This window comes from Eutrema salsugineum, unplaced genomic scaffold, assembly GCF_000478725.1.
Source record: "Eutrema salsugineum unplaced genomic scaffold, Eutsalg1_0 scaffold_4, whole genome shotgun sequence".
NCBI classification, from domain to species: Eukaryota; Viridiplantae; Streptophyta; class Magnoliopsida; order Brassicales; family Brassicaceae; genus Eutrema; species Eutrema salsugineum.
Window position 1 is genome coordinate 6137719 of NW_006256686.1, and position 12656 is coordinate 6150374.

General features: G+C 43.7%; 2 non-coding genes across 2 annotated transcripts; one reads left to right on the forward strand and one right to left on the reverse strand.

Moving 5' to 3' along the window:
• Positions 1-3983: 3983 nt before the first annotated feature.
• Positions 3984-4089, forward strand: LOC112084895. Its single transcript, XR_002898551.1, has one exon. It is a non-coding gene; the product is annotated as a small nucleolar RNA R71 (small nucleolar RNA).
• A 2477-nt stretch (positions 4090-6566) lies between these two features.
• On the reverse strand, positions 6567-6673 carry LOC112084980. The gene has a single exon (XR_002898625.1). It is a non-coding gene; the product is annotated as a small nucleolar RNA R71 (small nucleolar RNA).
• Between the last annotated feature and the right edge of the window lie 5983 nt (positions 6674-12656).

The following is a 12656-nucleotide window of genomic DNA, read 5'->3' on the forward strand; positions in this document are numbered from 1 at the left end:
TTTCTTATAAAACAAAAAAGCCAAAAAAATCAAGAAACAGAAAAAAAAACCAAAAAGAAGGATGGTCCCTGTCTGCTCGGCCCAGCAGGAACCAAGGAGAAGCAGGAAGAGGCCGCGAGATAAGCCCCCGTGGTTGCAGATGTTCTGACCGCGGGAAACACCCCTTCGACCGCGGTCGCGTCTTTCTGACCGCGGCCGAGCATTAGTTTGCCGCGGTTGTGTGGCTCCCGACCGCGGCAAATAGTCGTTGAGATCAAACCCGACCCCAAACCACCCACTTCACCTCATTCCACCTCACCAATCCCCACTCCACCTCCTTCATAACTTCCCACCACCTTCATCACCACCTATCACCTTCCCAAACCTCTTCGAATGAATCCGGTTCATCTCCACCAGCATCCCGGATCCAGGTAAGTTCTTTTTGGCCTTACCAATTCGATAATCAATGCATTTTTTCTTATCCAATCTCGACTTGTTTCACACTGAGGACATTGTGATTTAAGTCTGGGGGAGGATTTCATCCCTTTCTAACCACTTTTCTTTCATGAGTCTTGCATTATCTACACTTTTTGCATTTTCCTTAAAAGTTTTTTAAAATCGGATTTCAAAACAAAATACGTTTTTAAAGGGAATGGTGAACATGAATCAATGATAGTTGACTGTGTGCTTTTGGACTGTTCATTCATGATTTAGGACTAGACTAGGTGGTTGCTAAGCACATTTGAAACGAAGTACCCCTGAGGAATTTGAATGATTTCGATTTAGATGAAGGAATACACTAGCTCTGTTTTATTCGGACTTAATTTGGACTTAACTTTCTCATTGAAGCATTATACCAGGGAAACGAATTATACATTCAGGACTCCTTTATCCTTTTACCACTCTCAGTTGATCCTGAATGGCTAGATCATATTTAGCTAGTTCCCCACCTTAACCAATCCTCTTTCCAACCACATGCACTCTTGTTTTCTATTGTCTTATATGCATATAAGTGCAAAAACGTTGGAGAGAAAGAGGAACGACGCAGTTTTCAGCCACCAAGGACAGAGCCCTGCGATGTGCGGAAAAGTTTCCGGAAGGATTCAACACAAGAGGAAGCTCAGTTTGCCTTAGAAAAATCTCAAAATTTGGTACAATCTCGTCCTCTAGTCCCTCTCTCTTTAAAAGGCATTTCCTTTTCAAAAAAATAAAAAAAAAATCCAAAAATAAGAAAAGAAAGGAAATAAAAGCCTTAGAGAATCTAGAGAGGTCGAATTTTAAGTCCTAAGGCAGCTGGAGTTCAAATTTTATGGAGTTTTGGAGATCATCTTCTGATTCCCGGAAAGAATCTAAGTCTGGGGGAATAACTGTTTACAACGAAGAAGGAAGGATTATGCAACAACATTTGGCAAGAAGAAACGACCGAAAGTTGCGGTCCTCAACACGTCCTTATCTCTCTTGTGGTTTTGCATATTATCTTGCATCCTCCAGATTTTCAGGTAAGCCGAAACACTTTAACTCCACCACTTAAACAGTCCTTTAATGCCAAACGCCGTCCACCCTGGATGATGTCTTTAATGAGAACTCACTATTGAACTTAATGAATGTAGAGAGCTAGTTGACTGGAATTAAGATTTAGATTGTTTAAGTTTTGCATGACGGAAAAAGTGGACTAGTATCTTTTGTGCATTGGTGAGAATTTTCTAGACTAAGTTGTGGATTGATGCACGATCTTTGGTCCTAGTTTAGGAGTTCATGTCTCTGAGATTTGTGCATTCCATATTTTTGTTTTCACTTAACCAGTTTAGGCTTTTGCTTTGTTTGAGGACAAACAAAGGTTTAAGTCTGGGGGAGTTGATAACACCGTAATTTGACCACTTTTATGGATCGTTTTGAAATACTTTTTCTATGTTTTTAATTTCTTTTAAGTACTTTTATTACGTTTTTCTAGTATTTGTAGTTCCAAGACTCTTTTCAGGTAACTTAGGAAAAAGCTTAACAAAATGGATAGAAAACAAGATTTCAGCTGAGAGTCAAACCGCCAGAAGTTCACCCCTGATTGAAGGCCTTCTCACCGTCTGATCCAGCTCAAATTTGGAGATCTTAAAGATGGAAGTATCAGCTTTCCAGCACGCTTTACAGCTTGGCAATCCAACGGTTCAATCAAAAGATACGCGAAGAGCAAGATGTCCCGTAAACCAGCTGGCAAGCGTTTCCACCCGCGGCCAACAGAGCATTTCCCGCGGTCACAACCGCCGCGACCGCGGCCAGCTAACTCCGACTTTAAAGGCCTATTTCTGAAGCTCGTATCATTTTCCCAGCCTCAAGTCTGGAACCCTAGACACCAGATAGTATTGGAGACTATAAATACATGTCATTTAGGTCGTTTTTAAGAAGAGAAGAAGAGAGACGAATTACTTTACAGAAATTTTACTTTAAGCTTTGTTTTTAGGTTTTAGGGAGAAAGAGATCTGTCTCGTGAATCCTTGTTCTCTCTTTTTCAATTTCGGTTTCTATTCTACTTTTTAATACTATGTTTTTGATTTCGTTCATCATGTCTGAGTAGTTTTGTTGGGATTAAGGGATTTTCGATGGGGATTTATATGTTCGATGAGGATTCCATGTGCTTTTGAGCCGAATCTTAGAACGTTTTCTTCTGAATTCGTTTTTACTGCATGAGAGTAGCGTCATGAACTACAATCTGATCCAGATCCTTGGTGACACGAAAGTGTTCATCCGGTGTCAGATCTAGTTTGGGAGAGCAAAACAAACATAGGAGTGTGAACCTACCTATGAGAGATTTTTGAATGCTACAAGTCTTAAACATAATGCATCTCTTCTTTTCCAGGGCCAGAGTGGAAACCTACTAGACAGGGTTGAGAGAGATAGTTGTCTATGATCACAACAGTGGCGTATTCATATGTCCGTGACTCGAGTTCGAAAAGTTTAAGCTATGATCTTATCAAATTTACTCTCTAGCAATGTTTTGAATCGTTCGTACCCCTGAGTAAACTTTCCTGAACCCCAACGCCTCTTTTCTTAAAGATTCACACCATTTAATTTCAAGCTTTAGTTTACTATTATCATTCCCTTTCAATCGATTTTTATTTAAGCAATTATGTTAGCCGTATTACTCATTTTTACTCGTTTTCTTTAAGTTTAGTTATTAGGTCATTTTAATTCCCGTAGTTTCTCTTTAGGATTCGTTTTTACATTTTAAACACACTACCAAAACCCCCACAAAACTGTTTGGTTCTAGACTTCCTTACTTTATATTTCTTTGGAAGACTTTTGCAGGAAAGATCCTCCTTCCCTGTGGATTCGATCCCTTAGTACTACAATCGATCAGATGTGCACTTGCGGCTATTGATTTCATTTAGGGTAAAACTTGACAGCCCTCGACACACACCACATCATAAACTCGCACCCATATATGTTCAAACTCTGGAAGCAAGCTGCAACTTTAGAGATGCGTGTAAGGAGACTCTGATCAAGGTAGAGACCTCCATAATCAAATTTGGCTAAGTCCAAAGAGCTATGCGACTTGGGTGTGTGAGTTGGACATGAAGTAGAACCATCGAGAACATGTGTTCGTAGATGAGACCGACTGGAAGGGGCAGTTAGGGGCGTTCAGAGTTGATAGCCAGTCCAGATAAAAGGCAGATTCAGGGTCTCATGGATTTGATAGCTGGTCCGTTTGGTTCCTGGTTGGGATGAAGGGATCAGGGTCTCATAATTGGTATCAGAGCATCAGGTTAGCCAACCAGCTCTGACCCGGGTGGCATCTTGGGATGTGGCTGAGAATTCGAGGATTAATTCCTTGGAAGTTGGGGAGAATTGTGACATCTCGATTTCCGGTATATGTGAAAGAGCTTATAATAATTGATTTGGCTACCTGTGTCACAGTCTTTAAACTCAAATATCCAATACTGGTAGTGTCAAAAGAAAGTGAATACTTCTGTTGAAATCCTCTGTAGAAGGTGCTTAGCAGGTTTGCTCCAGAGAAACCATGATCAGGGCAATCTCTCGTATACTCCTTGAATCATTCCCACGCCTCGTAGAATGACTCTATGGGGCCTTGTTTAAAACTTTGGATCTTGTTTCTCAGCTGGTTCAATCTTGACTTGGTGTAAAAGTGGTTCATGAAAGCTGACTTGCATTCATCCCATGAAGTAATTGTTTGAGTACAGAATGGGAAAGAATCTAGAAGGTTCTTGGTATCTGAATCATCAGTGAGATCCAGCGATGAAGGTTTATGGACCATGTTGTGGAATCTTGGATTTAGTCTGGAAAGCTGTGAATGTCTGCGGAGAAGTACATGGTGGTTTGATTTGGAATGATGAAGCAGTAGTTGAGTTGCAGGGTGATCAGTCAAAAGCGATGTTCCAATGAAAGGTTGAGTCTCTGTGTTTTCAAACTTCTTTCTCTTGTTTGGTGTTATGTTTGCTTGAGGGCAAGCAAATGCTAAGTTTGGGGGAGTTGATATATCATGGTTTTTATGGTTTTTAACCATGGTATAAGTTCTATTTATAGAGTCTTTTTAGTGTCTTTCGAGTCTTTTGGAGTCTTTTCAGGTCATAGGTACGTTTGGAGCTTAACTGGAGACTTTGGAGCACTTTGGAGCTTAATCAGGATCAAATTCGTCAAGTATGGATTTTGTGCTTTGGTGACGCTCGACACCATGAAGAGTGACGCGCGACACTTGTCAGAGAAATAAGGAAAAGGCGATTTTGTTTCCTATTTGAAGAAGGAGTTGGGCCCAAACGTTTTCAAGGAAGCCCAAAACGTGTTTTAGAGATATATATAGGATTTTTATTCCCTTTTTACGTAGACCTTAGATTTTAGAGAGAGAGATACTCTGAGTTTTCGGCTTTTGCGATTTCTGAGCTTGGGGAGACAAGTCTGTACTCTGTTCGTTTAGAGAGAAGATTTCGAACCCCTTTATCTATTTCGATTTATTCTATTGCTTTCTATTCATCATGTTTGTTATTTCAATAACCATGTCTGAGTAGATCACCTGTTAGGTTTAGGGTTTAATTAGGATTTTCTTTGAATGTTTGATTAACTTGCTAGTTAGAGTTCATATCTATTTGTTCTTCACCTTAGGTTGTTCTTAAAGCTAATTCTAGACTGATCACCTAGAACTTAGATCTTAGGTTGCTTAATTGACACGGAAGTGTAATTGAATAACTGGAAAGAATCTGAGTTGAGCAAAGTAACTATTCGCAAAGGAATTTGGTTTAGGAGCTTTGTGAACATATCGAACTTGTGCATTAAGGCTGGTTTAAATCTGTAGGATTTACAAAGGAATTTGGAATTCTAGGATTTTAACTTAGATAATTCTCACAACGGAAGTTGGTTAATTATAGTTCTGTGTTTCGAGTTCAAGAACCGTGCTTAATAACTGAATCCTGACTTGTTAAGTTGATTTGCATTCATTGATCTCCTGAAAATCACCCTAGACCTATCCTTTATCACATCGAATTTACAACTGTCTTCATCGCTGCTTTATTTATTTCTGTTGCATTGTTATTTGTTCTGCATATTTCGACTTAGCGTAACTCTATCTACATAAGGTTTATTGAGTGATTTCTTGTCTCTGTGGTTCGACCCCTAGATACTACAACTGCACATCTGTGCTCTTGCAGAGTAGCTTAGGGATTAAACTTTGAGCATATCAAGTTTTGGCGCCGTTGCCGGGGACTTGATTTTGCCATTAAACCTAGTTTTTGAGTTTCGACTAAGTTTTTCGACTTAGTGTCGAGCGATACCACTTGTGGTGTCGCGCGACACCTTCTTTTCTTTAACCTAGTTTACTTATTTTCGTTTTCTCTCTTTGTTTTTGGTGTTTCAGGTTTATGCATACTCGTGGAACCAGGAGCAACAAGGACATCCCGCTAGTGAATTTGAGCAACGAACAGCTAGCTGAGTTAGAGCGAACGAAGCGGAAAGCAAGAGATCCGACAATGATGGAAAACGCCAATGGACTTGTTCGTGATGATGATGGAACCTGGAGAGACCGAGAGGGTCATCTGTGCAATGCGAGAGGCCAAAGGATTGATGGAGATGGTAACATCATTACACCAGCTCCTTTACCAGTGGATGTTGTTGACCAGAACCCACCACCTGCACCGCGTGGGAATGCTGCGATCGTTCCACAACAGAGGAACGCTCCAGAGGATCGGAATGCGAGGGAACCTGCACCTGCAGCTGGACGTGGACGAACACTTGGAGACTACAACAGGCCTGAGCAGTTCTATGCAAATCGTTCTGCGATTCGCGCTCCTGCGTTTCAAAGAAACGATTTTGAGCTGAAGCCTGTGTACTACACTCTTGTGGGTCAGCATCCTTTCCATGGCCACTCTCATGAGCACCCTATGGATCACATCGAGAGGTTTGAGGATTTGGTCACCAGCATCAAATACAATGGAGTGTCCAATGATTTCCTCCTCTGCAAGCTGTTTCCTTACTCTCTTGCTGGAGAAGCAGCTAACTGGTTGAAGCAGTTGGAGCCAGGATCACTCACCACTTGGGAAGAGACCAGGAATGCCTTCGTGCACAACTTTTTCGATGATGCTAGGTCTGAGGAGTTGAGGACGAAAATTTCGACTTTTTCTCAGGACCCTACTGAAGCGTTCAAGGCTTCTTGGGTGCAATTCAAATCGTACCAGCGAGACTGCCCTCATCATGGCTTCAGCGATGTGCAGTTGCTGGGTATTTTCTTCAGAGGCATCGACTGGAGGTATCAGATGGCTCTTGATGCAGCGAGCAATGGAAACTTCAACACCAGATACCCAGACGAAGCTGTTGAGCTCATCAAAAATTTGGCATCCAGCAACAGCACCAAGAATGCTGATCTTGAGCGAAAGAAGTAAGCTGGGAACATGGATAGATCGCAGATCGCTGAAGTGAAGGCTAAACTTGATTCTGTGCATAGGCTTTTAGTGGGTAAGAAATCTGTCAGATTCGCACAGGAGGTGGAGAGTTTCGAACCTGAGGATGCAGCTGAGGAAGAGGATGTCCACTTTGTCAGTGGATCAGGATTTCAGGGTCAGAGGTTTGGTAATCAGCAAGGTAACAGAAGCTACAGTGGAAATTACAGTGGAAACAATCAGAGGAATACCTTCAACAGTAATCAGAACTTCTCTGGTTACACGCCTAAGCCTCACTACCAGAAACCTTTTTCCAGCAACAGTTTTTCCAGAAACTACAGCACTCCTTCATCTCAACCTCAAAATCCTGACAATGAGATGAAGTCTATGCTGGAACAGATTCTGGAAGGTCAGCAGAAGCTCACCGTGGACTTTAATGGGAAGATGGATGCTCTCTACCTCGATTTGAACGGAAAAATCGAAGCTCTGAACACCCATGTCAAGCAGCTCGATACACAGGTAGCCCAAACTGCAGGTTCTGTTAAAAGGCAAGAGGGTTTTCTTCCTGGGAAGACTGACACCAATCCAAGGCATCACTGTAGTGCTATCACGTTGAGGAGTGGTAAAAATCTGAGTTCTGAGCCCAAGAAGACGCCTCCTGCACCTGAAGTCGTGGACTTAGAAGGTTCTGACGCAGTTCCTGAGATTGCAGAGCCGGTGACGAGCGACACCACCACTAGTGTCGCGCGTCACCAATTGCAGAGCGAAGCTGTTGATGCTCCGAATCCGAAATCTGCAGAGGAAAAAGTCTACAAACCTAAAGTTCCTTACCCAAGGAGCCCTAGGAAGTCCAAGCAAGAGCTTGATGATGCACGATGCAAGCTCTGATGGAAAGCTTGTGATTGAGATACCTTTGGTTGATGCTGTAAAAATCACTCCTGTTATCAGACGTTATGTGAAGCGAATGGTAACCAATAATCTCAGCCATGAACAGGGAGTGATGATGATATCTGAGCAAGTTAGTGCAGTGATTCAGAACCGAATTCCAGAGAAGCTGTCTGATCCAGGAAGCTTTGTCTTGGATTGCTCTATCTTCACAGAGAGATTCAAGAGATCGCTGTGTGATCTGGGTTCAAGTGTTAACCTCATGCCTTATTCGGTAGCTGTCAATCTCGGCATGACTGATTTCAAGCCAACAAGGATCTCCCTCATCCTAGCTGATCGTTCGACAAGGATACCTGAAGGGGTGCTAGAAGATGTTCCAATCAAGGTTGGAGACTGCATGATACCGACTGACTTTGTGGTTTTGGAGTATGGAGAGGAGCCTAAGGATCCTCTTATCCTTGGGAGACCTTTTCTAGCTACAGCAGGTGCTATCATCGATGTCAGGAAAGGCAGGATTGCTCTGAATGTTGGAGATCTGGTAATGAACTTTGACATGGACAAGCTGATGAAGAAGCCCACCATCGATGGTCAAACCTTCTATGTCGACACTCTCACAGAGTTTGCTGAGGAGTTTTTCCATGAGATGCTTCCTACAGACCCACTTGAGAGAGCTTTGACCACATCTGCATCTGAAGCTGAACACTTGGACGAAATTTCAGCATCTTACTCAAAGATGTTGGACTCTAGCGAGCATGTGATGCAGCTAGCATCGCAGGCTGAACAGCTTGAGACTCCTGCGAAGGTGAAGCAGTTATCCGACTGGAGTGAGGAGAAAGCTCCTAAGATTGAGTTCAAACAGCTCCCTGCAGGACTAAGGTACGCATTCCTAGGCTCCAATTCTTCTTATCCAGTCATTATCGATTCTTCTTTGAACAATGCTGAGGTTACCTTACTACTGAGCAAGCTGCGCAAGCATCGCAAAGCTTTTGGCTATTCTCTTGATGATATTTCAGGTATCTCACCAGACTTGTGCATGCACCGAATCCACCTGGAGGATGAGTCGAAGTCGTCGATCGAGCACCAGCGCAGGCTGAACCCTAACCTGAAAGACGTCGTCAAAAAGGAGATCATGAAGCTACTGGAAGCTGGAATCATCTATCCAATTTCAGATAGTGCTTGGGTGAGTCCTGTGCACGTGGTTCCCAAGAAAGGAGGGGTTACAGTTGTGAAGAATGACAAGGATGAGCTGATTCCGACGCGCACAGTGACTGGACACAGGATGTGCATCGATTACAGGAAGCTGAATGCAGCAACCAGGAAAGATCACTTCCCATTGCCCTTTATCGATCAGATGCTGGAGAGACTTGCAAGCCATCCCTACTACTGCTTCCTCGATGGGTACTCAGGATTTTTCCAGATCCCTATCCACCCAGACGATCAGGAGAAGACCACCTTTACATGTCCATACGGCACTTTCGCATATCGCAGGATGCCCTTTGGACTCTGTAATGCTCCTGCGACGTTTCAGAGATGTATGATGTCCATCTTCACTGACATGATTGAGGATTTTATGGAGGTCTTTATGGATGATTTCTCAGTTTACGGATCATCTTTTAAGGACTGTCTGGATAATCTCTGCAAAATTCTGGCTCGCTGTGAAGAGAAGCACTTGGTCCTTAACTGGGAAAAGTGTCACTTTATGGTCAGAGATGGGATTGTGCTTGGGCACAAGGTTTCTGCAGCTGGCATCGAAGTGGATCGTGCGAAGATTGACGTCATGACGAGCTTGCCACCACCTGATTCTGCGAAATCGGTTAGAAGTTTTCTGGGTCATGCAGGGTTCTATCGTCGCTCCATCAAGGATTTCAGCAAGACTGCCAGTCCTCTTACTGCTCTGCTCTGCAAAGATGCTAAGTTTGAGTTTACAGATGAGTGCCTTGCTGCGTTCGAACAGATCAAGCATGCTCTGATAAGCGCCCCCATTGTGCAGCCTCCTGACTGGAATTTACCTTTTGAGGTGATGTGTGATGCTAGTGATTTTGCTGTTGGTGCTGTTCTAGGACAGAAGAAGGATAAAAAGCTTCATGCCATCTACTATGCCAGTCGAACTCTGGATGATGCTCAAAGGAATTATGCTACCACTGAGAAGGAGCTGTTGGCTGTGGTCTTTGCTTTTGAGAAATTTCGGCCATACCTTGTGGGATCGAAGGTGATTGTGCACACAGACCATTCTGCCCTCAAATACTTGATGCAGAAGAAGGATGCGAAGCCAAGGTTGCTGCGATGGGTATTACTCCTTCAGGAATTCGATATTGAGGTCAAGGACAAGAAGGGGGTTGAGAATGGTGTGGCAGATCATCTCTCACGCATCAGGGTTGAAGACGACGTACCCATAGACGATTTCCTGCCAGAAGAGAATGTGTATTATGTGGAAACCAAATTCCAGAGCAGTTTTGACGAAGAATTGCAGGTTTTTCGAGTTGGAGGAACGTTAGTGACGAGCGACACCACCACTAGTGTCGCGCGTCACCTTTCTCAGGCGAACACAGAGACCTCCCAAATTCGAAACAGACTTCCTGAGACCAGTTCAGCTGCTGTATCCGCTACCCAACGCCCTTGGTATGCCGATATTGCCAACTATCTCGCTGCAGAGGCTGAGCCTGAGAACTTTAAGGGCTATGCAAAGAAGAAGTTCCTCAGAGAGCTGCGAAGATACCACTGGGATGAGCCATATCTGTACAAGCACTGTTCTGATGGGATTTACAGAAGATGCATTGCAGAGTCAGAAGTTCCAGAAGTGTTGTTTCATTGTCATGGATCCGAATATGCTGGACACTTTGCAACATTCAAAACAGTGTCTAAGGTTCTTCAAGCAGGCTTCTGGTGGCCCACCATGTTTCGCGACGCACATGCATTCATCTCGCAGTGCGATGTTTGTCAGAGGAGAGGAAAGATCAGCAAACGACATGAGATGCCACAGAATTTCATCCTTGAGGTTGAGGTATTCGACTGCTGGGGTATCAATTTCATGGGTCCTTTTCCCTCTTCTTATGGGAACAAGTACATCCTGGTTGCTGTTGATTATGTCTCAAAGTGGGTCGAAGCCATTGCCAGTCCCACCAACGATTCTTCAGTGGTCCTTAAGATGTTCAAGACCATCATCTTTCCTCGATTTGGAGTGCCTCGAATTGTTATAAGTGATGGTGGTTCTCACTTTATTAACAAGATTTTCGAAAAACTCCTAAGGAAGCATGGAGTTCATCATCGAGTTGCAACTCCTTATCACCCTCAGACAAGTGGACAGGTCGAAGTGTCGAATCGTCAGATTAAGGAGATCCTGGAAAAGACAGTGGGTAAAACTCGAAAGGATTGGGCTGCGAAGTTGGACGATGCACTCTGGGCGTACAGGACAGCGTTCGAAACACCTCTAGGCACCACACCTTTCCACCTGCTCTATGGAAAGCCCTGTCACCTTCCAGTGGAGATCGAACACAAGGCAGCTTGGGCGATAAAGCTGATGAATTTTGACATCAAGTCTGCTGTAGAGAGGAGACGGATACAGCTGAATGAGTTGGACGAAATCAGATACCACGCCTATGAGAATTCGAAGCTGTACAAAGAGAGGACCAAGGCGTATCATGATTCCAAAATCCTCTCCAGGCAATTCGAACCGAATGATCAGGTACTTTTGTATAACTCTCGTTTGCAATTGTTTCCTGGTAAACTTCGTTCTCGATGGTCAGGTCCTTTCATAGTCAAAGAGGTTCGCCCCTATGGTGTTATCGTCCTCTTCACACCAGATGGTAGCAGAGAGTTCACAGTCAATGGACAAAGAGTGAAGCACTACTGGGCCAAAGCTGAGATTCCGGATGGACATATCGTGCCTCTGGATGGTGCACCTCCTGCCTGAATCGCCATCAAGTCAAGCTAATGACTTTAAACAAGCGCTTGGTGGAAGGCAATCCACTGGTGAGTTTGTAAATAAGTCTTTTTGTTTCAGTTGATTTTCGTTTTTTCTTTTCGTGTTTCAGGTGAAACAGGGCTGGTGTCGAGCGACACCATACTCGGTGTCGCCTGCCACTTGTTATTTAAAAAAAAAAAAAAAAAAAAAAAAAAAAATTTAGGACCCTAGCTTAACCGGAATTCCAGAACCGGAGGGGAATCGGAAGCGGATCGGGCACGAGGAAAATACCATTCGCACTTTGCAAGTGTCGCGCGTCACCACCCTAAGTGTCGCCCGTCACTCACAAACAGGTAAGTCTTTCTTTCCCACGTTTATTTAAAACCTTCACCCAAACACCTTTTTCCTCCCTTCCTCCTCGCCGCACTCGACACTTTTGCCATACCCACCCTCACCAAACCCAAAATTACTCAAATCTTCACCGATTTGAGTGATTCCACAGCCTAACCTCATCCGATTTTCGCCCTCTATCTGTTTCTCTCATCGATTTGCCATTCCAACAAGGTACACACTTCGAATCTCCACTTTTTCGATTTCGGTGCCTCAGGTTTGTTTGTCGACATTGCTCTTTTTGGGTTGATGCTTTGCTTGATTTCACCTATGGCGATCCATTTAGGGCAGATTTCGACCACCCTCATGCGCTTTACACGGTTCATTTGGCTAGATTTGAGAATTTTGCTCTTCATGCCAATTGCACTTCAAAATTTGAGAGTGTGAAATTTGTTGTGGTTTTAGGGAGATTTCTGTATGCATGTGTCGCTGGACTCCTCCTTGTCGCTGATCCGACTTGCTGGAGAACATCACTTGTACTTACTCGTTCACTGACTTGAGATTCTTTTCTTTTGTTGGTTTGCTCTGTTTCCTCTTTTGCAGATGCCTCCACGCAAGCGACAATGCAGGGACGCCGCCTCTAGTTCGCAACCTCCAGTCGAAGTAACCTTCCAACTCGGAGACCACGT